This window comes from Sturnira hondurensis, unplaced genomic scaffold (assembly GCF_014824575.4).
Source record: "Sturnira hondurensis isolate 20B ecotype Veracruz unplaced genomic scaffold, ASM1482457v3 Scaffold0004136, whole genome shotgun sequence".
Lineage (NCBI taxonomy): Eukaryota > Metazoa > Chordata > Mammalia > Chiroptera > Phyllostomidae > Sturnira > Sturnira hondurensis.
In genome coordinates this window covers 47,136,138-47,164,007 of record NW_028076767.1, presented here as the reverse complement: position 1 = coordinate 47,164,007, position 27,870 = coordinate 47,136,138, and positions in this window count along the sequence as shown.

Genomic DNA, 27,870 nt, shown 5'->3' with positions numbered 1-27,870 from the left:
AGTCTGAGGAGAGGACACACCTGCTGATAGAGACATAGGGGACTCCTGGCCTCACACCATGGAATTTCCCAGCTCAATCAGGTGCTGAAAATTTGGGTATAATTATGGTGGACTTCAGAGCCACCACAGAGACAGCTGATCTTCTGCACGGGAATGCTGCCCTCTGCTAGTCTGATGGCATCTGCTGCCAGAGGCTCTGCCTGACCAACTACTGGATGCAGACACCTCAGACTCTTCCTTGTAAGATGCTGATACTTGTCGCTGTCTCCCAAGTCCAATGCCACTAACACGGTTGCACTCAGATTTGTTAGCGGGCTCTGCCCTCTCTTGTGTGTTGTGGTCTTGATTTGCTGTGTGTTTAGTAATGTTAAGTTAGAACTAATCAAATATTAAGTTAAAATTGAATTTGCATGTGAAACTTGCATTAATAAACTAAGAATGTTACCTGTTTTGGCTCACTGCTATTCCTTAGTGCTGGGTAAAGGAGATTCTGGGTCTCACATCTGGAAAGGTCCAGGTGGTCCAGGCCACCCAGCACCTTTCTTTCTCATCCACCCCCACCTTATGACTTCAGCAGAAAATCGGGGGCTGACTTTCCAGGAAGACTCAGTCGTGACCACCCTTTTAGGGTCTGGTCACAACAGGATTGCACTTCCGACTCTAGGTTTGAGGGGAGCTTACGTGAACGATGCTAAGTTCGAACCAGGAATATCTGATGTACCATCGCCAACTTAATGAAGATGTATTAGGCATTATACAGTTGGAGCCGATGGGGAACAAGGGATACTAACTGTCAACCAGAGAGACACTGTTGTTTTAAGGATCACATAAAAGCCTGTGTGGTGTTGAGACTACAAAATTGGTGACCAACGTCTTATTTAATGGTTTATTTGCTTATGATTTTGAATAATTTATCTTTCTACTCCAGTGACATAGACAGCAGGATCCTTTTAAATTTGGAGTGTGTTGGGCATAGCCCGTTACCCCAGTAACTAGTGCTGCCAACTGTGTTTTATTGGAGGTTGATGGTGTGAACCAAAGATGTCTGGTTGTAATAGCAGTAGCAAAAATAAGTTATTGGGCTTAAATTCAGGCTATTCATTTTAAAGTTACAGGACGTCATTTTCCCATATCTCCTTTACAGACTTACCAAGTTATGTTTCAGTCCCATTTGCATAATGCTCGTGATTCCACCCTTACGTAATTTTCTCCCATGTGGCAAAACTTCATTACTGTTACTGAGAATTGGTGTCCCAATCATAGTTACAGCATTAAAGCTCTTCTCATTTCCATTCTCTCCTGCTGTGTGAGAATTTTTCTCTTTTCTTTGCTGTTTTCTCCCTAAAGAGTTCTAATGAACCCTCTCTTATCCTCTTAAATATCTTTCCATTACTTTTTTCTTCGGTTAAGGATGTCACTTATGGTAAACAATTGTGTTTGAGTTGGGTCTCTACCTCTCCTCTCCCTCCTCCTTTCTTTCATTCCTTCCTGTCTTTCTGGGTACCTCAACATGTTTATGCAGAACTCCTCCATGAGGATCGTTCAAGAGCTAAATGGGGCTTTGCTTTAGAATGGCAGTTAGTAGTTTTAAAAAAACCATCACTGTTAGAAATATAACAGGCAGATGAAGCTGCAAACTACATACCTGGAAATCACCCGTGGTGGAAATGAACATGCGAACCTATCCAACCTTCTTTGCAGGTGAAATGAAGGAAGAGTGGGGCTGACGGGAGGGGGAATGAGTCATGTTGGAATTTACATGTGTGACTAATATGACCAGTGCTTTTAACAAGTTATCAGGGACGGTTGCATCTGCCTCATTCTCAGATGCTGTACTCCATACCTTATAAACACCTTCTACATTCCCAGGTTCCATATATATATACACTAAGAGGGTTGGACTCAACTCCCTTCCAGCTTTAGCATTTTATAATTCTATGCGCAGTGCCTTATTTTGACTGGAATTAATTTGTTACCCATTTGCCACCAGAAGACAGGGACAACACTGGTTCAATTCTGAGGAATTTCCAATGAAACAGCTGTTTAGGAATGGAGCCCCAGAGTAAGCCAATCTGAAGGGTCCAAATCAGAGATCTGTCTAGGAAGCAGGACGTTTTTAAAGAATGGGAGGCACAGCTTGACTGTTCCACTGTTCAGTCATATGCTTGCCCGCCGTTACCTGGTTCACTGCTACACTTCTCTCATACTCAGGTCACCTCCTCTGGGGTTCTGCCTTAGCTCTAGAGCTCAAGTTAGGAACTATTCCTCCGAATTTCCCCCATGATAGCAAGTAGCACGTGCTATTACAGTACTATTTGTACCCTTTTCCCTGCTCCACTGGACAAGGATTGGGGATCACGTTTTTAAGGTTTGAAACACTAGCATATGCTATACTATACTATACTATAAAACACATTTTAAGTGCATAATAATCTTTTAAAAGCAAATGTTCAGGTGTCCAGGTGTTCCATCTGGGTGGCTAAACTGTGCACAGTTCCCGTCAGCTAGTGGCCACCTCAGTGCTGCTGGTGAGCCAAGGGCTTCGTGGCTGTTTCCAGTACAAACCTTCATTCACTGATGTTGGTGACGTTTTTCTCAATATTTTTGTAATGCAACTTCTCTCAAATTTCAAGTTCTATGATTAAGGTTTACATTGTATGGCTAAAGTTTTTCTTGTAAGTTTTGAAATGTAATAAAACATTACTATAATGCTTTAAAATAGATATCATACTTTTAAAATAAAAAATACTTATACATACATACTTCCACTTATGCTAAACATATAACTATGGTTAGAAACAGAATGAATTAGAGTAAAGAGCATCAGCTCCTGCAGCAACCCAGCTATTTGGACTTGAGCAAACCTTTCCATTTTAGTATTGAAATGGCAGCGACGAAATTTGATCCCTTTAATGGATGGGATGTGGTACAGCTTGAGTGAGTTAATGAATTTGGGTAAGTGTGAAAACCATGAAGACCACACACCGTGATAGTAAAATAGTGCTGCCCGATGACCTTTTCCGGATCCTTGAAGACTCAGACCAGTGCTATTCAACAGAAAGGATCTCCTCCCTGGATAGCACAGACGAGTTCTGGGTAAATTTTGTTAACAGACACACTGCACTTTTCCTGGAGGAAACTGACATAGTTTGTGATGTACGAGTATGCTCTCTCAGGGATGCTCAGGGTATCCTATAGGACATTTGCATAGTTTAAATTCTGAACTTTTATTAAAACCCTCTGTCTCCCTGGCTGGGTGGCTAGGTTGGTTGGAGTGTCATCGCATATACCAAAATATTGCTGGTTTGGTTCCTGGTCAGGACGGGTAGCTATGTTGTGGGTTCAATCCCCAGTCAGGGCGTGTACAGGAGGCAACTGAGCCATGTTTCTCTCTTACACACGTGTTTCTCTCTCTCTTTCTGTCTCTCCCTTCCTCTTTCTCTGAAAATCAATAAATATATCCCTGGGTGAGGATTTTTTAAAAAAATCCTCTCTCAACCCCTACCCACTTATTCCCCCACTCACACTCATAGTCCGTGATGAACTTCTCGGAAGTCATTGTCCAGTCAGCTGCCCAACCTCCGATTTGTATCCCTTTCCTCTCCATGTGCTGCCACTCACCCTGTTTCTTTGAAATGTCCGTCACATCTCTCACTGTCTCCATGTGCACTGCCACTACTTGTGGATCATCCCTTTGCATCCTTTTCCTATATTCAGTTACCATGGTTCCCCGCTCTTTCCACTGAGTAGCAGGCCTTTCTTTCCTTTCATTCAAACCATTATTCATGCTTCATGACTCTCACCCATGTATGAAACATCCATCTCACCGTTTTCTGTGGTGAGACGCTATTCACTAGCTGAACCAAAATTCCCAAGGACCATTGATTCTCTTCATACTTTTCCAGCTTTATCTTTCTGTAAGTCAACTTCAATATCATCATCTCACTACCACCACAGTAGCAACTTACCATATGCTAAGCGCTGTGCTGAGGACCAGAGCATCTAATTTAATCTTTACCACAGTCAAGCCCAGTGGTAATGAAGATGAGGACATTGAGGTTTGGAGAAACTCTGTAAAGCCTGAGAAGCAGAACCCCAGTTCAGAGCCACTGAGTCCTCAGAGCCAGAGCTCTCACCCACTGCTTCTTTGCCATTCTTCCCCATGCGTGGGCTGCTCTTACCCAAGTCTATGCATCTGTGCTATCCATTCTGCCCCAACTACTCTGTCATCTCCTCTACCTACCAATTTTAAACTGATCCCTGTAAGATTCCAAATTCTACCTTCCTGTGTCAAAAGGGTTGTGGAAGATTCCTAAAGCTGCTCTGCTAGCAAACAACATAAATTGGAATTAAAAATGAGATTGTGTAACCACTGCTTTCCTTTCATCAAAATTGTTGCTTTGATGGACATTGCTAGTACAGATTTGGAAATCAATCCAAGACAACTCATTGACTACTATGGAATTCTGCTTTGCAGCCTAGTCTGCAGTTTCTGGGGGGATGGTGGTTACAAGAGTTTTATCAACCCATCTCTTAAAATTTCTGTTCTGCAAATGTGCGGGCAACTTTGCCCTCAAGTGCCCCGTCTGCCACAGATGAAAATAACGCTACCAAGACATGATCTGCTTGGGGAGGAAAGGTAGTCAATCTCTCACAGGAGAAGGACCAAGAGCCCCTTCCTCAAGGGCTTTTATTAGGTTCATAACACACAGGAATACAGGTAAAGCTCATCAATCAATGTCAGGTAGCAAGGATCAAACAGTAGATAACATTTCAAAGAAATCTGAGGGCTTAATCTGAGTCAGTGTCTATCAGGTAAGGGAGTTGCAAAAACTTTGGGAGACATACTCATTTCCTGCTCAGACCCTTATCATATGAATGAAAGCACTTAGCAAAGCAGGCCTCACAGGACTTAGGAACTCTTTCTTATGCCCCAGAACGCACTCTAGCCGGCAAAGGGCTGCACCACCTCCCCGTCATAGGTTTTTGGACATAGTGGATGAGAGCCAGGAAGCGCTTCTCCCAGACAGAAATGGGGACTCAGGCTATGTCATAATAGCCGGGGGCAAGAGTCTATCACTCCCTCTTTGCTGCAGCCCCCGAGTCCTACCTTGAGGGCCTCCCATGTGATTGTGTCTGGCTTAGGTTGCCCCCCCTCTGAGGGGTCATACCAGTCACTGACTAACCGACCAAGTGTTGGTGGCAGGAGATGGATGAAGCAGAAGCAATGCTGCTGCTGGGAGATAAGCTTTGTCTCCTTAGTGGCTCACAGTCCAGAGGTCGCTCACTCAGCCTTATCCATGGGGGGCAGTTACAGAGTGGGAACCACTCTGAAACTAGGCAGAGTGGTTCCCAACATGCAAACACAGGAATCATTGGAAAGAGGACTCTTTGCAAATTTTCATTTGTATTTTTGGGGAACATATTCCACATGAAGCAAATAAAAATCTGTTTCTTAAGTCTCTTCTTTCCCTTCATTAGTCTTGAAGGCCGCAGCTGTTAAGTCAAAGCAGGTTGGTTTCCTACAAGCAGACTCTTAAGTCTTTAGTGGCTTTTGCTAATTGACATAGACTAGAATTGAAATAGATGCACAGTGGGGAGTCCAGGTTTATTTCCTTCAGCAGAAACCTAGCACTATTACTCCTTAAAAGCTACTAACAAAGTTCAGCTGGCATTTGCAATCTCTCTGGCTTCCTGGGCAGGCCATTTTGTGTAAGATCTCACTGCTCACTCTTTGTGAATAAAATTCTTTAGTGCAAAACGAAAATTCTACTTCCCAAGCCTAGTTGATTAGATTACTGCAAATTGTGTTATTAATTTTATGGTGGGAAATCAAATGGAAAACTAACGAGTGAAAACACATAAAGCAATAGTTAAGATAAAGGTTCTTAATTGAGGGTGAGCAGCAGAGTAACTTGGGAATATGATTTCAAATACATGTCTCATTTCTAACACAGCCATCTCCCATGCCCTCCAAATTCTGACTTAGTATGCCTGGGATGTTGCGAGGTATTAAATTTTTTTTTTCTGAAAGCTTTTCAAGTAGTTCTGATGTGCTACACTGGATTACAAGTTGGAGCAATAGTCTCAAACTGTATTAAAAGCCTTACACGGCCATCAGAGGCTTAGGACACATGACCTGGGAGCTTAGCTCCTATTGTAAACTTCCACTTCAGGAAGTGGACAAGTGTTCTTCCACTTCAGGAATTGGACAAGATTTGGTATCTCAAACTAGTTTTTTAAACTGAAACTGTTTTCCTCCTAATAAAAGCAGCCCTGACTATAAAAATAGATGAAAAAGGAGACCAGTTAAATGACCTGAGAACTGCTTAAGGGCCTCCTACTTCCTCTTGGCCTTCAGTGACTTGCCTAATTCTCTTAGGGCTCCATGGTTTTTAACCAGTGGGAGTCTAACCATTTCATGTCAGAGGTGAAGAAACTGAGGCCTAGTGGAGCGGAGTGGCTTGCCTTGGAAACCTGTGTTCAAACAGGCGCCCTTACTGCCAGTCGAGTGGATTTTCCATTATTGTAGGTGTTTACCTCTGTGAAGAGTGGACATTCAAAGATATAATGGGCTGCCATTGTCTCATTAACATTTTGATCAAGAACACACCATTCCTAAACTCTGATTTATGATTGCTAAATAAATGGAAGAGTATTTGTAACATCAAATTAGTTTCATTATCCCACTAAAGGAGCCATATTTTTGTCAGTCGGGAAAAATCTAATAAAATCATATGTATTAATTAAGTAGAGTAATATAATGAAGCTTCACAATTGTAAAACTGGATCTGGATAGGGCTCTGTGGAGGAGATGACATGGTGTCTCATCAGATGAAATCTAGGAGTGGGTTTTTTTCTGTATTGATTCAACTGCAAAATAGAGAAGTTAGCTGAGTCCCCTTCCCTTCAGTCAATGAAGGACTAAGAGGTATTACAATAGGAAATTGTAATAGTCAAGAAAACCAAACCATTTGACTCAGTGTTGTCTTTTTACTTTAGCAAGGACTACACTTGCCTTAGAAACTTCCAAAGACAGACTGACAGACTGATTCAATTTAAGTTGTCATCAAACTCACACATTTTATTTTCAGATACACTTATTTACTAGTTAAATCATAGACTCTGTTGAATTACATGCATTTAGCTCTAAACCATATATAACGTAGGCATTTTATTTGGAAAAGGAAAAAACAAGATAATGTAAATCTCAACTGCCAACCCACCACCAAAAAGCTAATAATGCCTTATTTTCTCCAGCTGACAGAATATGAATATTGCATTTCAAAATTCAATTTTCTTTATTTCATGATAGCACTGAAGCATATTTGAAAAGAACATATGTAACTTAATGGGATGCCACCTATTACATCACTAGTGGCATTTCCTAAAGAGCAAAACTTGAATAAAAATGTAAAACAAATATTGAATATCATGAATAGCAGGTGACATTAGCAGGAGATAGCTTTCCTGTCAGCAGTATTAAATATAAATTTTGGAAGGAGCATTTTAGATGGAGGAGACCTTTTAAGGCATTATAGTGCTAAATCCTGCATTTATTGGGATATGCAATATAATGAGATAAATAGATATCACAGAATAAAAATAGAATAGATTTGGGGCTATATAATTCACAGAGGAGGGTAGAATAAGCTTTACCTAGTAGGATTTAAGATTGCCTTGAAACCCACTGAAGGCTTCTATGCAGTCTGAGGGGAGAATCTGGCCTTAAATCAGCAAACAAGTTAAAAATATCAAAAACTTTTGTTAAGACAAACCATCTGCTCCAATGCATGAGAAGGAGAGAGACTGAGGAAATTCCCAGGAACTGGAGAGTTCCCAGGAACTCTCCGGGGGGTTTTGAAGTAGAAGGATAGTCACATTGCAACTGATGATTCCATGTCTTCACTCAAGTTCACTATTGATCTCAACATAGCCAGGCTTGAAGGTCATACCTGGGAATTAGAAAGTGAAAACACCTAAGGTCCGTATTCTGTCTGGGCTCCAATGCTCAATAACAAGAAAAAAGAGAGACAAACTGATATAGCTGTGGTCTAGACTCTAGCTACACAGTAGAATTGAATGTGGAGCTTTGAAAAAGATTCCAGTACCTGGGCCCCACCTCAGGTCAATTTCAAAGTCCCAGGGAGATGATGCAAAGCATTAGAACTGTTAAAAATTCTGCTGGTGATTTAATGTGCAACCAGTCTCGAGAACTTCTGTTCTAAGAATACAAGAGCAATACTTACTGTAGAAACAAGAAAAGTTATCTCCCCAATAACATATATACTAATATTGACAAATTTGATTTCTGTAAATAGGAGGACAGGAAGGTCATGTCCCTTATGGTTGAATCCATCTGTTTCTTTTATGGTCAAAATAATTTCCTAGAGTGTAAATTATCTTTTTTAAAGAAGTCTAGAAGAGACATTTCCAAGAATATATCAGCTTTTTGGCTGGCAGAAAGAAGTAACAATCTGGATACAGAGAGAGCCAGTATATTATATAAGAAGAACATCTTGTCATACACTTAATTCTGTGATTTCAGTTTGCCTGCGAATATTTCTGATGGTTAAGGCAAGTCTTAGGTTATTTTTTCCCATAGCCATAAGCATTGGATAGGAGGTATTTGAGATTTTGTCTATGTTCAGCATTCAAGTTCTCCTATTTTCAAGCCAGAGAATTAATTCAGATATACAGACCTTAGCAGTTTCATTCAGCAGAAGACTAAGAAAAAAAGTGTCAATGAAGCAAGCATTGATGACACCCAAGTGATTTTTAGTAACTTGGTACCATTTTTATTTCAGTGTCAGTTTGAGTAACTAGCATGCCTGTAGGAAACAACTACCCTAAAAATAAGAAGAACCACCATCAGGAGTGTCTGCTGTAGATAGTGTGAATTAACCAGCTTTCTGATGCTACCATGATTGAGGTCAACTAAATACTTCAAGCAAGAAGAGGGAACCATAAATATCTCATGCATTAACAGGACCCCCAAACTGGAAAGTCTAGGTTATTTACTGTACAGGGAACTAGAGTTGCATGGTAGTGTGGGAAATGTGCTTTGTTTTATACAGAGACCAGTGATATGAGAAGCAAAGTCCAGCCACCTATGGGAAAAGATGATAATCAGGTGAGTTATCAAGGGAAAGAAAAAAACCCAGAGAAAAGTTTCTAGAAATGGCTGCATTCTGAGAGGGATACCAGCCATATTAAGGAAGGATCAAGGCAGAAGCCCAGAAGTATACACTGGGCCATTGTGGAGGAAAGCGGATAAAATATCAGCCAAGCAGGCTCCCGGACTAAGCCATGGTGCACTCCATCAATAGCCTCCAAGCAAAGATAAGATCTTTGTCAAGATAACTTTTCTTTACCGGAGATCTTTATCTCCCAGTAAAGATAAGAATAAGGCTGCCTGACTACTTGCTGTTCTGACAGGAGCTAGGTTTGTGTACAGGTGAGGCTAAATAGTTTATTCAAGTGTAGGGGTACAGAAGACTTGAATGAGATACAGAATAAATGAGGCCAGAGCTGATGGAGTTGCTCCCAGTGTACACGATCTTGCTACTTCCAGAAATTGCCGACAGTGGTCCACCACACTTCTTGGAAGAAAATAATCCCATTCTCACCTGCCAAAATAATTTGCTTCTTTCCTCTCCTACTTTCCTTACTTTTTAAAAACATTTTATTTATTTATTTTTAGAGAGAAGGGAAGGGAGAAAAAGAAGGGAAACATCGATGTGAGAGAGAAATGTCAGTGTGAGAGAGAAACGTCAGTGTGAGAGAGAAATCAATCAGTTGCCTCTCAAATGCATTCCAACCACAACCCGACTGGGGATGAAACCAGCAAGCTTGTATTTGGGGGGACGATGCCCAACCAATGGAGCCACACTGATCGTGGCCCTACTCTCCTTATTGCCATTGGAGATGGAACACTAGATACATTGCAAGCAGAAGGTTGTCTTTTGAAGCTCTCTGACTTTGGCCTAGTCTCCAAGCTGAGGTGATCAACTGGAGTATGCATCATCTTTGGAGCTTTTCTCAAACTAAACGTATCAATAACTTCTCTTTATCTCCATATTTTCCTGAAAATTCTGAGTATGTCCTTTTCTTCTCATTCCTCAGTACCCCCTACCTTAGTCCTGGACAAAATGCAGAAATATTCTGTTTAAGATCCTTCTTCCGTGTCATTCAAACACTGGTAATTATGTGTTTAGTGTATTCTCTGCTAGGAGATGAATTATGCTACTGATTTCTATGAAGGAAGAATCGATGTCTGAAGTGAAGAAAGCATTTGGTAACTCTCGAAACGAATTAATGAATGATTGCACTTACCTCTTCCTTTTTTAATTCCACGCATTCATTGATCTTTCTTCCTGTTTTAACAACCACAGCATAAAGATTCCAAATTTGTCTATTATCTATCACCTATCTATCATCTTTCTATCTATCTACCTATCTTTCATCTATATTTTAATGGCCTCTTAACCGTTATTCTTATTTTAAATGTCTCTAGATATTGGAAGGTGTTTATTCCAAAATATACTATAAAAATTGATTTCAGAGAAAATTTCTCATCTCTGTCTTCTCAAATTGTTGAAGGGGGAAGAGTGTGGCTGTCATGTGAAGGAATCTGGTTTGTTGGCTTTCTTGAGATGAAGATTATACGCTTGGTCCTGTTATCCACCATCACTGGTGTGACTAGTTTCATTATACCACCAAAAGTTTGTCTCCTCAGAAGATAGCAATGCGATGCAGATGAGTCAGTGAACTGGATAACAATATATTTCTGTGACAGTTTTAAGTATAGTTCCAAGGTTACTATATCATGATTCTTTTTTTAACTTTGTGAGCTCTCTGGAACTTGTTTTTTGTTCCTGTATTATAGTTCACTTATTACTCAAACTTTTACATAATGGCTTTTCTGCTTTGATAAGACTTAGAATTACCTTATAATGTTGGCTTTAGGCCTAATAAATCAGTTGGTGAAAAACACTTGTACGAATCATGGGAATAATTGATGAGAGTATAATGAATGCTCTTATACCTACTGCTGGTTGCTTTAATGATAGCTTTCATTAGGTAGGTATAATTTTGTTGAAGCTCAATCTGGATCAACCAAATCTAATAGATTTTTATGGCAAATGTGAGCTTTCAAAGTTTCCTGGTTTCAGAGGATCAATAATATGAGCATTGGCCTCCCAACTGCCGTTACATTTTTTAGTTCTTTGCCTATGAGAACTTAATCTCCATTTCTCCTTTCCATCCCAGTTTTTGTGATTTATTTTTCATTCTACTACAAATCCACTGTAGCTCATCTAAGGAGAGCAGGTTGTCTACTGTGTCTCCTCTTTCGATCTCTGGCACCTAAAGAGAAGCCTAGGACATTAAAAGCATGCAGTATATACCTGTTACATCATTAAGTAATGTAACCTTAACTACCACCCCACTTTGAATAAGGTGAGGGTGACTCTGACTAGCAAGTGCACACATTTTAAAAGTGATTAAATATTGAATTTATCCTACAACCTTATCAAAGTTGACTTTGTGGACTCTGGAGAATTCCATAGTCTTCACCCGTTGTACACGTGAAATATTCTGCGGTGGCATTTGAGCTGCCCAGGCAGACCCCGGTGGTTACTATCCTGTTATCTGCTTATTCCATTCTTCTTTCCCATGGGTCTTACAAGTAAACTAGACAAGAAATATCTCTTCTTCCCTGTTCTGCAAATTGATCTTCCAAATTACCTCTGCAAACCTTTAACAATGATCTAACTTGGGAAGTTTTCTCTTAAGGACAAAGGGTTGAGAATAATGAAAGAATCTGAAAAAAAAAGGCAAGCCAAGAAAAGTCCCCCAAAGACGGTATACTTTTAGGGATGTGTATTTCTTTGCAGCCTATTGATTTGCTTCTTTCTCTTGTTTAGAATATAAGCTTTTTGGGTAAAAGGGTGTCATTTATTATATCTCAAACTACTCCAGGTACCTTTTGATGCTCAACTCATGGTAAAAACAAACAAACAAAAAACCTCTCAATTGTCATGGCTTTAATATTATCCACAGTAGGAAAGGTCAGAATTCACATAAGCATTTTAATTTTAGTTTTTGAAACTTACCTTAGGCTGTATTGTTGTTTCAAAGTTGAAGTATTTGTAAAATCGTGTAAGATATAATTTAAATTACTTGGTTAATAAATATTTTAAGTACTACTGTGTCTTAGAGAACTTTAGCCTTTTGGAAAACAACATAAAATAGCACAAAGGAACATTATAGCTTAAAGATAATAACAGAGACAGCATTTTAATACACTTATTTGACTCAATACATTTTTGTTTAAATTCAACAAAAATCAGTCATGCCAAAGCAATGTGTGACCTATATGATATCCACGGAGATTTCATAACACTCTCTCCTTTAGAAAGAACACTTCTGAAAAAGTTATAAATTTCCGGGTTGAAGTGAACTAGTAATAAATATTATTGTTGGTAGTTTTTGTGTTTTGTTTGTTTTATAACCACATCTGTGATCTGGTGGAAACCACCCAAGCACCAAAATTCACTAAAGCAGATTTTGGCAACACAAAAATGCTCACGGGCAGGGAGAGTGCGGATGCTGAGAGGGGGGGTTCTGGCATTGGTGGGGGGCTTTGAGGGTAGCGAGGATCTTTTTCACATTTTGTTCTCCCCTAACAGACTCACACAATGACAGTGTCATTTAAAACAATGACATGGTAAAAAATGGAACGACTGAAGGTCAATTTACATAGCCTTTATTTTTTTTTCTTAAAAATAATGCAACTCTAAAAAACTTTTCAAAAGGGTTATAAATGATAGAAAAAACATTTAACTTCCTACATTCCTTTTTGAAATTAGAAATTACTCTATCCCACTCAGTAAAGATGCCCTGCTTTCAATGAGACACAAACCCACTGTGTACCATTTTGGAGGTCATCTCAACACAATCTCAACACATGTGCCTCATGTTTACAACTCATATCCTTTTATCTGACTGCTTTGATTTATACTAAATTTGATATGGAGTGAATGACATTTGTTATCATTATATTTAAATATAAGAATTTAATTTTTACAACTTATTACTCTGCATTTGTCATCTGGCTAAATTTCCTTCAGCATTGTGAGAGCTAGCCTGCTGAATTAGAGGTGAAGATTACAGTCCAAAGATATCACAGCTTTGTTCTAGTTAGAATTTTTACCTAAAATAAAGAAATAATGCTTTCTTTTCAATTTTAGCTGTGAAACGAATGCAAATCAAATACCAAGACAAATTGCTGCCTTAATGTGTACTTTTTTAATAATAAATTCTCCACTTATCTCTGAATTATAGAGATTCCCAGTGAAGTTGTATGGTACAAAAATTGGAGGCCGAGAAAAAATTTCAAACTAACCACTTTTATCAATTGAAACACTCATAGTTTTAGGTCAGACACGCTCAGTTTCCGCTGTCTGTGCAGAAGAGATTTGGAGGTTTCTGTACGTTTCATCGTCCGTTACCAAAGCCAGATTATCCCTAGGTGGTCATTGCATTTAGTTCAGAAACCCAACCTCCATAACCAAAATGTTTATTACACAGGATGTGCTCTGCTCTATTTCTGAAACAGTATAGGTCACTGTGGAAACAAAATTCTTAAAATATATTACTGTTTGACACGGCCCCATTGAAGCAAGGGTTATTTTGTTTATTTCATTATTTTATTTTGAGGATGCTTTGAAGTAGTGTTTTCAGTTTGATGTGAGGACATTTTTATATATTTTATATTTTTTTTATTTTAAACCTGGAGCATTATTTTCAGTATTTCATTACCAAGAGCTAGGCAGATAGATATTTTTCCCTCCAACCCTGAGACACATTCCCCCCAATACTTCCCACTCCCCTGACAATGGAATTTGAGAATGAGGTAGTTTAGGGGTGGGGACAAGTCCCAGAGGCCAGAACTACCGACCACAAAGGATTACTCCGGGGCACTGAAACCTAATGGAGTTTACCCAGTTGGATTTGACATTGTGTAGGACCAGTGATTCCTTTCTTTTGTTTACATGTTCAAGTACAGTTTTCTGTCTTTTACTCTATCCCAGGCCCGCCCCAGTGCTGCCCACCTCCCTCCCATTTCCACCCTTTTTAGTTTTTGTCCATGTGTCCTTTATACTAGTTCCTGTAAATCCTTCCCCTTCTTCATCTCATTTTTTCTCTTTGGAATGGAATGTCTGTAACTGTTAACCTATGCTGCCTGCTATTGTATTTTGATAGTCTCCAGTTTTACAAATCCACAGATAGGGAAGAATTTTGCCCCTGATTGGCGCATACCCGGAGTCTCATCCACACCCAGTTTAGATGATGAGATTTGGGTCTTTTGAGCTGATTGTTTTTACATTTGTACATAAAAGAGGCACAGGAGAAGCCAGACTTAGGGGACGAGGTGATGCGATCATGGTAGCTGAGACTGCAACAACACGTTTTGAAGATGGAGGAAGAGGCTGCCTGCCAAGGAATACCAGTGGCAACAAGAAGCTGGGTAGACAAGGAAACCAGTTTCCCCTTAGAACTTCCAGAAAGAATGAAGCCCTGCTGACAGCCCAGTGAAACTGATTTCAGACTTCTGATCTCCAGAATTCAAAGAGAGTACATTCATGTACTTTTATGCCATGAAGTTGTAGTAATTTGTTACAATAGCCATAGGGCACTAATACAGAGGATCTATATGAAACTGTTGTATAGTGATTGACTCTGGTGCAAAACTAATGATGCCTTGGGTATTAAATGCATACTTCCTGAAAAAATTCAAACACAGAAAATAAAACCATGTAATGAGCGTAGAAGTGGGAGATGAAGTAAAGGTCAGGAATGTCTGCTGCACACATTACTGGGTAATAATGAAGAGGAATTTTACAGTTTGACAAAGTTAGTATCTCAAAAACTTGCACCGAAAGCAATTTTTGGATAATCTCTTTACCTTTTATCCAGTACCCAGAGAGAGAGAGAGAGAGAAAGAGAAAGAGAGAAAAATGAGAGAAAAAGAAAGAAAGAAAGAAGCCCTGGCTAGTGTGGTTCAGTGGATTGAAAGCGGGTCTACGAACTAAAGGATCGTGGTTTGATTCCCAGTCAGGGCACATGCCTGGGTTGCAGGCCAGTTCCCAGCAGGGGATGCACGAGAGGAAACCATACATTGATGTTTCTCTCCCTCTCTCCTTCCCTTCCCCTCTAAAGATAAATAAATAAAATCTTTTGAGAAAAAAAAAAAGAGAGAGAAAGGAGGGAAGGAAGGAAGGAAGGAAGGAAAAAAAGAACATTTTCATCTCAGTTTTCTGGGATATTCTCTCTCCTGTGTTACCAACCTCCACCTGAAGAGACCCTCTAGTAGGTTAAATAAAGTTCAAAGGCTGCAATTCTTAGTTTCCCTGATGAGACAAAAGATACACTATACACTAATTATTGGCTTTTATGAAGCCTTGGATTTTACTGGTAAAAAAGTAACAAGTAATTCCTCTGAAAAATTTATATGTAATTGCTTTTTAGTATAATTTGATTTGAAGTTCTTATGGAAAACAGTTGAATGGAAACAGGGAAACAGAGTTGATGATTATGAACTTAAAAGTTTCTTCATCTTAAGATCGGTCATGCCAAAAGCCTGTATATTATTTATAAATATTATCCTCCAGTGTATTTCTTGTTTTGCTGTACTTTATAGGTTGGAGTGCTTACTAAATAGAATTAGCCTTTGGAAGAACAAAGAACTTATTTTAGAAAGTAGACTAAAATCTTTACCACCAGGAACTCTCAGAAAAATAAGTTGTTCCAACTTGAAACATTTTCTGGATATATACATATATACATGTATACATATATACATATATATATGTGTGTGTGTGTGTGTGTGTGTATTTGTATATATATATATTTTAAAATACTTTTGGTTTTTATTGTAGTTCAAGTAGTTTTCTGCCTTTCCCCCCCACCACTCCAGCCTTCCCTCCCTCCCTCCCTGTTTCCACCCCCTTCCTTATTATTGTCCATGTGTCCTTTATAGTGGTTCCTGTAAACCCTTCACCCTCTTCCCCCATTATCCCCTCCCCTCTTCCTCTGGTTACTGTCAACTTGTTCCCAATTTCAGTGTCTTTAGTTATATTTTGCCTGCTTGTTTGTTTTGTTGATTAGGTTCCACATATAGGTGAGATCATATGGTATTTGTTTTTTGCCACCTGGTTTATTTTACTGAGTATAAGGCTCTCCAGTTCCATCCATGCTGTTGCAAAGGATAGGAGCTCCTTCTTTCTTTCTGCTTCATAGAATTCCATTGCGTAAATGTACCATAGTTTTTTGATCTATTCATCTACCGATGGGCACTTAGGTTGCTTCCAGCACTTGGCTATTGTAAATGGCACTGCTATGAACATTGGAGTACATAGGTTTTTTTGGATTGGTGTTTCAGGGTTCTTAGGGTTTCAGTGTAATTGCTGGGTCAAAAGGCTGTTTCATTTTGTTTTCTGAGTAAATTCCATATTGTTTTCCACAGTGGCTGCACCAGTCTTCATTCCCACCAACAGTGCACTAGGGTTTCCTTTTCTCCACAACCTCTCCATCACTTGTTGTTTGTTGATTTGTTTATGATGGCTGTTCTGACCCATGTTAAGTGGTATCTCATTGTGTTTTTATTTGCATCTCTCTGATGGCTAGTGATGCTGAACATTCTTTCATATGTCTCTGGATCCTTTGTATGTCCTCCTTGGAGAAGTGTCTGTTCAGGCCCTTTGCCCATTTTCTAATTGGGTTGCTTATCTTCTTAGAGTTGAGTTGTGTGAGTTCTTCATATATTTTAGAGATTAAACCCTTGTCTGAGATATCATTGGCAAATATGTTTTCCCATACAGTTGGTTCTCTTTCTGTTTTAATACTGTTTTCTTTAGTCATGCAGAAGCTCTTTGTTTTGATGAGATCCCATTTGTTTATTCTTTCCTTTGTGTCCCTTGCTCTAGGGGACATGTCAGTGAAAATGTTGCTGCATGGAATATCTGAGATTTTCCTGCCTATGTTCTCCTTTATGACTTTTATGGTGTCATGACTTATATTTAAGCCTTTTATTCACCTTGAATTTATTTTTGTATATAGTATAAGTTGGTGATTGAGTTCCATTTTTTTGCATATAGTTGTTCATCTCTCCCAACACCATTTGTTGAAGAGACTATTTTTGCTCCACTTTATGCTGCTGCCCCTTTGTCAAATATTCATTGACCATAGAGACTTGGGTTTATTTCTAGGCACTCTGTTCTGTTCCATTGGTCTTTGTGCCTGTTTTTATGCCAGTACCAGGGTGTTTTGATTACAGTGGCCTTATAATACAGTTTGATATCAGGTATTGTGATCCCCCCTACTTTGTACTTCTTTCTCAAAATTACTGTGGCTATTTGGCATCATTTATGTTTCTATATAAATTTTTGAAATGTTTGTTCTGTATCTGTGAAATATAATAGGTACTTTAATAGGGATTGCATTGAATCTATAAATTGCTTCGGGTAGTATGGGCATTTTGATGATGTTAATTCTTCCAATCCATGAACATGGTACGTGCTTTCATTTGTTTGTGTCTTTCTTAGTTTCTCTCTTTAGTGTTGTGTAGTTTTCTGAGTATGGGTCTTATACCTCCTTGGTTAGGTTTATTCCTAGGTACTTTATTTCTCTTGTTGTTATATCAAATAGGATTTTTTCCTGATTTCTGTTCCTGGTATTTCATTGTTGGTGTACAAAAATCCCTTTCATTTCTGAATGTTGACTTTTACCCACTGTTTGGCCAAATTCATTTGTTAGGTTGGGCAGTTTTTTAGTGGAGTATATAGGATTTTTTGTGTGCACTATCATGTCATCTGCAAACAATGACAGTTTTGTTTCTTCTTTTCTAATTTGGATGCCTTTTATTTCCTTTTCTTGTATGATTGCTGTGGTTTGGACTTCCAATACTGTGGAAGTATTGGAAGTATTCACCACTAGAAGTGGCGAAAGTGGACTTGTCTTATTCTTGATCTTAGTTTTTAGTTTTTGCCCATTGAGTATTATTTTTATCTATATTGATTTCCTACGTGTACATTTGCATGTTTGTTTGTTCTTTATTTTAAACACTGTGTCAGGAAACTCTTATATAAATCATACTTATTTGTGATTTTTAAATAATAAATGGAATATAAATTCACTTTTTCTCAGTGACACTATATTAGCCATAATTGCCTGGGCTAAAGAAAAAGAACATAAGAACAAGCCTGTTGAAATTGAAATACCTGAGTGTACCACGACACGCCCAAGGAGAATCAAAGGAATGGTTGTGAACTTTTGTATGGCTCTGCATAAAAGGGTGATGTCACCACTGACATGAGTTAGTATGTATGAAGAAAATGGAAAAATACAACTAGTCTTGCTACTGCAAAGTGAAAAAGTTTCTTCAGAAGTTCCTTATGAAAATGGCATGCTCTAATGCAATGAAGAAGTCCTCAACAGCATCCTATGGTCATTACTACAATCATTTTTACAGGACTTTTTCACATAAAGAACATTTATACTGACCAATTGTGTAAAACCAAAGTAACGTTTGAATAAAACAAGTTTAATCAGAATCTGACAAATCTTTTCAAATCCAAGACTTCCTAAAAGGAATTGAAATTGAAATGTTTTAAAGGTGAAGTGATGTTTAGAATAAGTTTTATAGTTTTTAGAATCCTGGGTAAAATCTGATGGCTGTATCATTAATCATCTTTTCTTTAGGTTGAGATTTCTGCATGCCTCTCTTCCTCTTTTTCTTTTTCCCCTTCTTTTGGCCTCTTCCTCCCATCCTCTCTTCTTCTTTTTCTCCTTACCTTTGTTCTTTTCTCCGTTACTTCCTCCCCTCCTTCCGGTCCTTTTTTCCCTTTCTTCTACCCCCTCCTTCCTTTTACTACCTACAGGACAAATCAAAATTGAGTCTAAAATGCTGAGCCCATTCTCTGGGGCAAATATGAAGGGAACTTTTTAAAATGATTCTTAAGTTATTGGAGAGGTGAGGGAAAAATCTTCCTTTCAGCTCACAACACACTATATGGGAATGTCACTAATACAGTTTGAAAATCTCTTGGAACATCTTCTTCTCACTGGCTCTCTAACTGTACTGACCAGCCCTCAATGCAAAGATACTCCTGCCCACTTAAGAAAAGGAATGTAAGGGAGTTAAGGGGAAATGATCATTTTCTACTGAAATGTTTCATGTTACATATGCCAACAAATAAGTATTAAATATATTGGTGTCCTTTTCTTAAAGTATAGATTTGTTACTTAAAGAATAAAAGTTCTCAAGTTCTCAGGTTCTGGATGTTTTTGTCCCATGGGTAGATGGAGTTTACCTGTATTCTATCCATGAACATCTTTGTCAATTAAAGACAGCAGATCAGTAAGGAGAGTGTTCCCTCTCCCATTTTTCAGGCAGTAATATCCTAGGCTCTGCTGTAATCTAAGGAAAAAAGCAAGAAACTTTGAAATTAGACTTCGTATTAAATTAGGTGAATGTTGTCAGTCCTAGCTTTTACTTGATTTGTGCAATAGCTAAATAGTGTGATATTTCTTTTGCACCCCAAGTGTTGTGGAGCAATTAATATTTATAACCCATATAAAATAATAACAATAAACATTTTGATATGTGCTACTCCCCCCTTATTTATGGGGGATATGCCCCAAGATCTACAATGGGTACAAAACCATATATATATAAATTTTTTCCTGTACACTTAAAACAGGGGTGTCAAACTCATTTTCACTGGGGGCCCCATCAGCCTCACAGTTGCCTTCAAAGTGCCGAATGTAATTTTAGGACTGTATAAGCGTGATTACTCCTTAACAGTTAAGTGAGAGCTTGGTGCTGACATAGGGTAGAAACAAGGTGCCGGACCATTTAAAACCAGGTAGAGGGCCGGATTCGGCCCACAGGCCTTGTGTGTGCCACCCATGACTTAAAGGAAGCACTTTACAGCGTCTCTTTGGCCTATCCAGATCGCCAGCATCACGACTGTTGTGCTTTGGCATCTTTTAAGTAAGATAAGGTTACTTGAACACAAGCACTGAGATGCCACTTCAGTGCATCTGATATCGCAGGGGGCTTCCAAGTGACTAATGGGCAGGAGCACATAGAGCATGGAGACACGGGACAAAGGGATGGCTCACATTCCAGGCAGGATAGAGAAGGACCACAGAAGATTTTATCATGCTATTTAGAATAGCAAGCCCTTTCAAACTTAAAACTTTAAAACTATGAGTTATTTCTGGAATTTTCTATTTAATGTTGCAGTTGACAGTGGGTAACTGAAACTGTGGAAAGTGAAATTGTGGGTAAGGGACACTACTGTACTCTTGTGTTTGAAATTCAGTTTACTGGCTTATAACTATAAATAATGTGTTTTATTCACTAACTTGAACATAGTCTATGGTTCAGTATTTGTGGGTATAATCAGAGTACAATTCAAGTTAGTGGTTAGTAGTTCCACAGTTGAATGGATCAGGTTCTAAGTGATGACCAAAAGTCTTGTATCATCATATTGTTAATCCAGGCTTGGCAGTTACACATTCTATTATACAATAAGAGAAAGTTTGATTTTGCCTTTTTAGTCTCTCTTTACTCTGTCCCTTTTCCCTTCCTTCCCTCTACTACTAACGTTCTATCTCTTTAGCTCTACCTATCTTTATTTCTATGACTACCTCTCTATTATTCTCCAACTCTTAAAAAATTATAGTAGTTAACAGCTAGTGTGTACTGAGTGTTTACTGAGTGTCGGGTATAGATCTGCATGATTCTTAGATTTGAAGGAAAGGTAAAATGGAGAACAAAGCAATTACTACATTTTAAAGTAATGTAAAAATATTTTATATATATCTTTTTTTTTCTTTTTCACATTTTTAATATATATGTTTTATTGATTATACCATTACAGTTGTTCTATTCCCCCCCTTCATTCCCCTCCACCCTGCACACCCCCTCCCCCACCATTCTCCCCACCTTAGTTTATAACCACGTGTCTCAAGTTCTTTAGATTCTATATTTCCCCTACTATTCTTGCCCTCCCCCTATCTATTTTCTACCTACTATGCTACTCATTTTCTGGACCTTCTCCCCCTTTCTCCTCCTCCCACTCCCCTGTTGCTAACCTCCCACGTGTTCTTCATTTCTATGGTTCTGCTCCTGATCTAGCTGTCCTCTTGGTTTGCTTCTGTTGTAGGTGTGGTTGTTAATAACTGTGAGTTTGTTGTCCTTTCACTGTTCATATTTTTCATCTTCTTTTTTTATATAAGTTCCTTTAGCATTTCATATAATAAGGGCTTGGTGATGATGAACTCCTTGAACTTGACCTTATCTGAGAAGCATTTTATCTGTCCTTCCATTCTAAATGAAAGTTTTGCTGGATAAAGCAATCTTGGCTGTAGGTCTTTGGATTTCATGACTTGGAATACTTCTCTCTAGCCCCTTCTTGCCTGTAAGGTCTCTTTTGAGAAATCCACTGACAGTCTGATGGGTATTCCTTTATAGGTGACTGTCCCCTTATCTCTTGCTGCTTCTAGGATTCTCTCCTTCATTGTAATCTTGGCTAATGTAATTATGATGTGCCTTGGTGTGTTCCTTCTTGGGTCCAACTTCTTTGGGACTCTCTGAGCTTCCTGGATTTCCTGGAAGTCTATTTCCTTTGCCAGACTGGGGAAGTTCTCCTTTATTATTTGTTCAAAGAAGTTTTCCACTCATGGCTGTTTCTTTCCCCCTTCTGGTACCCCTATAATTCAGATGTTGGAATGTTTAAAGATGTCCTGGAGGTTCCTAAGCCTCTTCTCATTTTTTTGAATTCTCATTTCTTCATTCTTTTCTGGTGGGATGTTTTGCTCTTCCTTCTGGTCCATTCCATTGATTTGAGTCCCAGTTTCCTTTCCATCAGTATTCGTTTCCTGTGCATTTCCCTTCATTTCAATTAGTTTAGCCTTCATATGTTCCTCTAATTTGTGACTATAATCAACCAGTTCTGTGAGCATCCTGATGACCAGTGTTTTGAACTACGCATCTGAGAGGCTGGCTATTTCCTGGGCACTTAGAGTTATGGGCTGTGGGGCTTTGAGTTCTTCTTGCGCCATCTTTTGGACTGTTCGTGCCTGTTATGTATCAGGATCGGAGCCCTAGGTGTTCACTAGAGCAGGGCAACTCAGTGACTGGGTTGTGATGCTGTATGTGGGGGCGGGGTCAAAGAAGAGCACTGGCGTCTGGTCTCCCACCTCCCCCCGCTGCAGCCACAGCTGCCACCGTCACTGGGGCCCTAGCATTTCATCCCACTGCACGCGAGTGTGCCACCCGCCATCAGCCCTCCACCACTGGGTTCACCCACTGGGGCCTGCGTGGTCCGTCTCACTGTGCGAGAATGTTCTACCGAGGTCAGTCTGCTCCACACCCCGACTGGTTCCGGGCTGCCTGCATGCCTGGGTTGGGGGATCTTTCCTGCCTGACCCTGCTCTGCTGCTGGCTCCGCCCCTCTTACCAGTCCAGGTTGAATGGTTCCTTGTTGTCGGACTTCTGTATAATTCAATTTTCTGTTCTTTGGCCATGCCTTTGTTCTCCAAACCTTTGTTGTATTCAAACTTGGTTATGGGAGAAGGCACAGTGTTTCCACCTATGCCTCCATCTTGGCGGAAGTCTCTTTTTCACATTTTTTATTGTTGTTCAAATACAGTTGTCTCACTTTTCCCCCACCACTACCCCTACCCCAGCCATCCCACTTCCAACCCTTAATTCTGCCCCCCTTTGGTTTTGTCCATATGTCCTTTATACACTATATATTTTAAAGTGTTAATCAATCACGGAAAGAATACTCACTGAGGATATTCATGAAAGAAATATCCACTAAGACTACGTCTAACTAAACTAACTGGTCAGAATATCATTTACTCAATTACTTATTTAATTAGTGCTTCCCCTTCTTCATTTAGCAAACATAGCTTAGGCACCTACTATATATCAGGAGTTATACCGGTAGTTTTAGCCACAAACCAGAGGAAACTTAGTTTTCATCATCACAGCCTGTGACCTTTCATCATCACAGCCTGGGTACTGCATTTCTCTGCTGGAGCTTTGTCCCCCAGGATCTGCATTCCGACACCATTATGTCTAATGCCCAGACGACATCTGCCAGCACAGACCTTCATATGCTCTGACTTTACTGGCTGCAGTTGCTTGATGGGGTTCACAGCTCCCAGTGTGAGGCAGCTCTAGATGTGGCCAACTGCCGTGGCCATGTCTAGCAGAAGGGTTTTTATAGCCATTACAGGGCAGGCTTCTCATTTTAGTGAGCTGCCTTGGGCACTGGGAGTGCTGAACATGACCAACCAGACCCTCTGAATTCTGGAAACCCGTGGGTCAGCAGGAACAGCACACATTAGTAGATCAGTTGACAACCTCTCATAAGGAATCATTTTCAAAATAAATAACAAGTGTTTCTCAGAAAATAATTGTTAATTTAGCCCTGGCCCATGTGGCTTAGTTGGTTGGGCATTGTCTTGCAAAGCCAAAGGTCGCCAGTTTGATTCCTGCTCAGGGCAAAGGCCTGGGTTTCGGGACAGGTCTCTGGGTGGGGACGTGCAAGTGGCAACTGATTACTGTCTCTCTCTGCACATGCATGTTTCTCTCCCTCTCTCCCCCCCCCTAAAAATAAATAAATAAAACTTTTTAAAACGAATATTTGTTAATTTATAGCATGGGTAGAAATAAATTGGATAAAACAAACTTTAAACATCACTCCTTTTTCCCCTCAAACGTATAAATGAAGCATTGTAAGTCTAATGTAAATAACACCTATGTCTCTTAAAAGTACCAATTTCTAACATCGAGGCCAGATGGCCTGTCTGATTCCCCCCTCATTCTCTCTCTCTCCCCACTTCATTCTATTTTCTTTTATTTTCAGTTGTTTAAAATTGTGATATATTTGTTTTATATTTTAATATTCACTGTTTTCCTTTTATGTTTTCCTGAGATATTTATTTATTTATTTTTTATTAAGCGAGAGGGGAAGGGAGGGAGAAAGAGGGAGAGAAACATCAATGTGTGGTTGCCTTTCCCATGCCTTGTACTGGGAATCTGGTCTGCTACCTAGGTATGTGCCCTGACTGGGAATTGAACCAGACGACCTTTGGTTCACAGGCCCACCATCAATCCACTGAACTACACCAGCCAGGGCTTTCTGAGATATTTTTATTGCCTTTGTTTTTGCTGGTTCATACAAATAATATATTCCTTTATTTATTCTTTTAAATTATTCAGTTTTTTAATTATGTAACAATTTCTTTTTCCTCCCAGTGAGATCCTTTCCATAGTCCTTGATCTTCGGCTGTACCATCAAATATTTGTTTTCTAGGCATGCTTCACAGTAGTCTTCTCTTAAATGTACTTCTGTATTAGAGGCATTGTTTTCTGGGATTTTATGGTTTCTATCTTATTTGATTCACATGTTTCTAGAATATATACACAAAGCAGGAATTGAATAGTAAAGAAATAAAAGTTAATAGGTGCATGCCATAGAGTGTGTTTATCGTAACTTTAGTATTATCAGTACTTCACTGGACTTGAAACTTTAAATCCAAAATTATTTTCTTTTAAAATTTGAACACATGTCGCTCCAATATTATTTAATATTTATTTTTATTCATCAGAAGTCTGATAATAGAGTGATTCTTTTCTTTTAGAAAAATTGTATTATCTTTTGTTTTTATTTTTTAAGATTTTATTTATTTATACATAGAGGGAAAGGGGGGAGAAAAATCAGTCTCACGCATGCCCAACTGGGGACCTGGCCTACAACCCAGGTATGTGCCCCGACTGGGAATCAAACTGGCAACCCTTTATTTCCCTTGTTGGAGCTCAATCCACTGAGTCACACTGGCCAGGGCTCTTGTTCTATTACAGGTGATCTGATTTTTATGCTCTCTAAGTTTCTGGGATTTTCTCTTTCTCCTTAGAGTTGTAGAATTTCATAGATATGTGTTAGGACAGGACGTGCCTCTTCCATTCTGTTTGAAAGTAGATGAGCCATTTTAATCTAAGGACTTACTTTCTTCAGAGCTGTGTAAATTTTTGTCACATCTTTGATCATTTCTTCCCCTTTATTTCTTCTGTCCTTTTTTAAAAATCATTGGATCACTGATCTCTTAAATGAAGCCTTCATTTCTTTTTATATTTTGCTCACACTTCCATCTTTTACATCTTGCTATAAATTCTACTATTGTGTTTTATCCATCAGCACCTTCCTATCTGCCTCCTCTCAGTTTTTCTAGCGTAATCTCTGTTAGGGTTTTTTAACTGGGGCATTGTTGGTATGGGATCCTGTATTCTGACTAGAGTCCGGAGATATGCCATTTTAGAAATTTGTTTTAAACTCATTCTATCGTCTTCACTGTGGTAGATTAATACTTTCCTCTGTGCATCTTCACTGTCATTCAGTGAGATTTGGAACGGGCTGGAGGGAAAACTTGAGTAGCAATTTTGCCATCTTGAACAGAACAGGATGCGCATTTTCAGGAGCTTAATTGGATGAAGAGCCTCCTAAAAAACCTGGCTTTGTGTAGGAAACCTCTCCCAAAAGGTTGTCGTCACAGATAGGAACCAGAAGCTGCAACCTAAACTTCCACAGACCTGAACTAAATAGAAAATTTTCATATTCGACCCAGTAGCTAGAACTTCTAACAGACTTGCCAGTGGTAAAGGCTTTAAATTTTATTTTGCTTTAGTCTAATTTTTTGTTCCCTGTTTTTCACACGTGTATCCAATCCGTTTGAATAGGCAGGTCTCATACGATATAATTAGAAATCATTATTTCATCGTCCATTGTCCCCTTATTTCTGCTTAGTAAGGGACTGTGTATGTTCCTGCCTATGGAAAAGCTAAAGCCAAACAGAGTCACTTAAAAAAAAAATCCTCACCAGATTTTAAAGAGAGGGAAAGGGAGGGGGGGGGGAGAGAGAGAGAGAGAGCGAAAAACATCAATTTGAAATGAAACACTGATTGGTTACCTCCTGTACGTGCCCCAACTGGGGGCCAAACCCTCAACTTAGGTATGTGCCCTGACCGGGAATTAAAACTGTGCCTTTTCAGTTTACAGGACCACTCTCCAACCAGCTGGGCCACAGTGGCCAGGGGAACAAGAGACACTTTAAATTACCAAAAGGGTCTTGATTCAGTAATTAAAATTGCTTGGTTTCAGATACTATAAAAATGCCAAACATTATTTAAAATTTTATCTTCCATATTTTCTTGTTGTTTTTTTCTCAGCAGGATAACCTCAGTTTTCAGCATAGCTGGAGTTGGAAGTAAGCAAGAGAAGGATAATTACGATCATGTATTTATTCCCCGAGTTTAGTAGATGTTTACAACTATTTCATTCGGACTTTTGTGAATCTGGGCAGAATTCCTCTATTGGTTCCCTCTCCCAGCGACTGCCTTAAGGTGGGCCTTGCGTCTCCTTTGCCAGGCTTCTCCAGAGCTCCCTCACTTCCATCCCTACACAAAGCTCTTACTACTGGGGTCCTTTTGCCCGGGCAGGCTGTACCCTTTAGCAGGATTCTCTCACAGTGCCCTCTCACTCATGCTCTGGAGTGTATTCACAACTGCAGGGGTCGCACTTCAAGCTCTCTGAGTAATCCCATAGAATTCTCCGTTACTTGTGCCTGGAGTTAGAAGAGAGCACCCTCTTGACACGTCTGCCTCAGCGGATGGACTCCCACTCCAGTTCTCTTCAAGTGAGTCTCCCTCTCAGGTTTCATCAGTTATGGGGACAGCTCTCAGAATTCTCTTTGGCCAGCATCACCAATCGCCTCAGACCTCAGCTGAAACTGAGGAGGGAGAAGTCATATCTGAGCAGTGTGCTGTGCACCTGTTAATACCTTTTAGGACAGAGAATTAAGAACAAGTTTGAATGATTGTACTTTTGGAAAATTCTGTGAACTAAGGAAGATTACTTTAGTTTGAATTCTGTACCTAAAGTAGAATTTCATTAAAAGCAAGGAAATGAGTGAGTTGTTACCAATAAGTGGTTTGAGATAATGACTGATTTGGAGGTAAATGTTTCTGAGTCAAAGCTGAGAATAAATTTTTTTTAAAAATTCACATAGCATATACCTGAGTAAGAATTGGTTTGGAGTTAAATACTAAAAATAAAAACAAATTCTGTTAATTATCTTATGTGCTTATATACTCTGCTTTAAAAAACTGTCAAAAAACCTCACAAATCAGGCATAACCTAGAAATATGCATCTAAGAAAAGTGATTCACAAGCATAATAAATTCTGAAAAACTACTGCCTGATAGAACATAGAACTTGACTACTGTTTGGGTCTCAGTTCTGACAAATTGCTTGCAAGTTAACAGTTCCTTTTAAGGCTTACTGTGTACTTGGTGATTTCTTAGTAACTAGTGTATTTTAATCAAATGGCTTCACATACACATACACACGCAAACCCTAAAAGGTAGGTATTATTATCATTTCCATTGTACAGGTAAAGAAATAAGGCATAAGGAGTCTAATTCCTCGAGATCATGCAGCTAATAAGTAGCTGGACTTGAATTAAAAATCAAGTTGTCTGGTGCCCGAGTTCTGCTCGTTTTAAGAGCAACCCTTCTCATAAACTTTGCGTGAAAAGTGAGAGTTATGATGTTTCAGTTGGCTAACACATAGGGCTCATAAAGTAAGATTTCTGAGGTTTCCAAGTTAGTCACACCTGTGGCATCAGAGGTTGGAAGGTATTAGAAAGCACGTAACAATACAGTTTTAATAGTGCAACCAAAATTCAAAAATTTACAATGAGCACAGTATGGAATAAGGGAAAAAC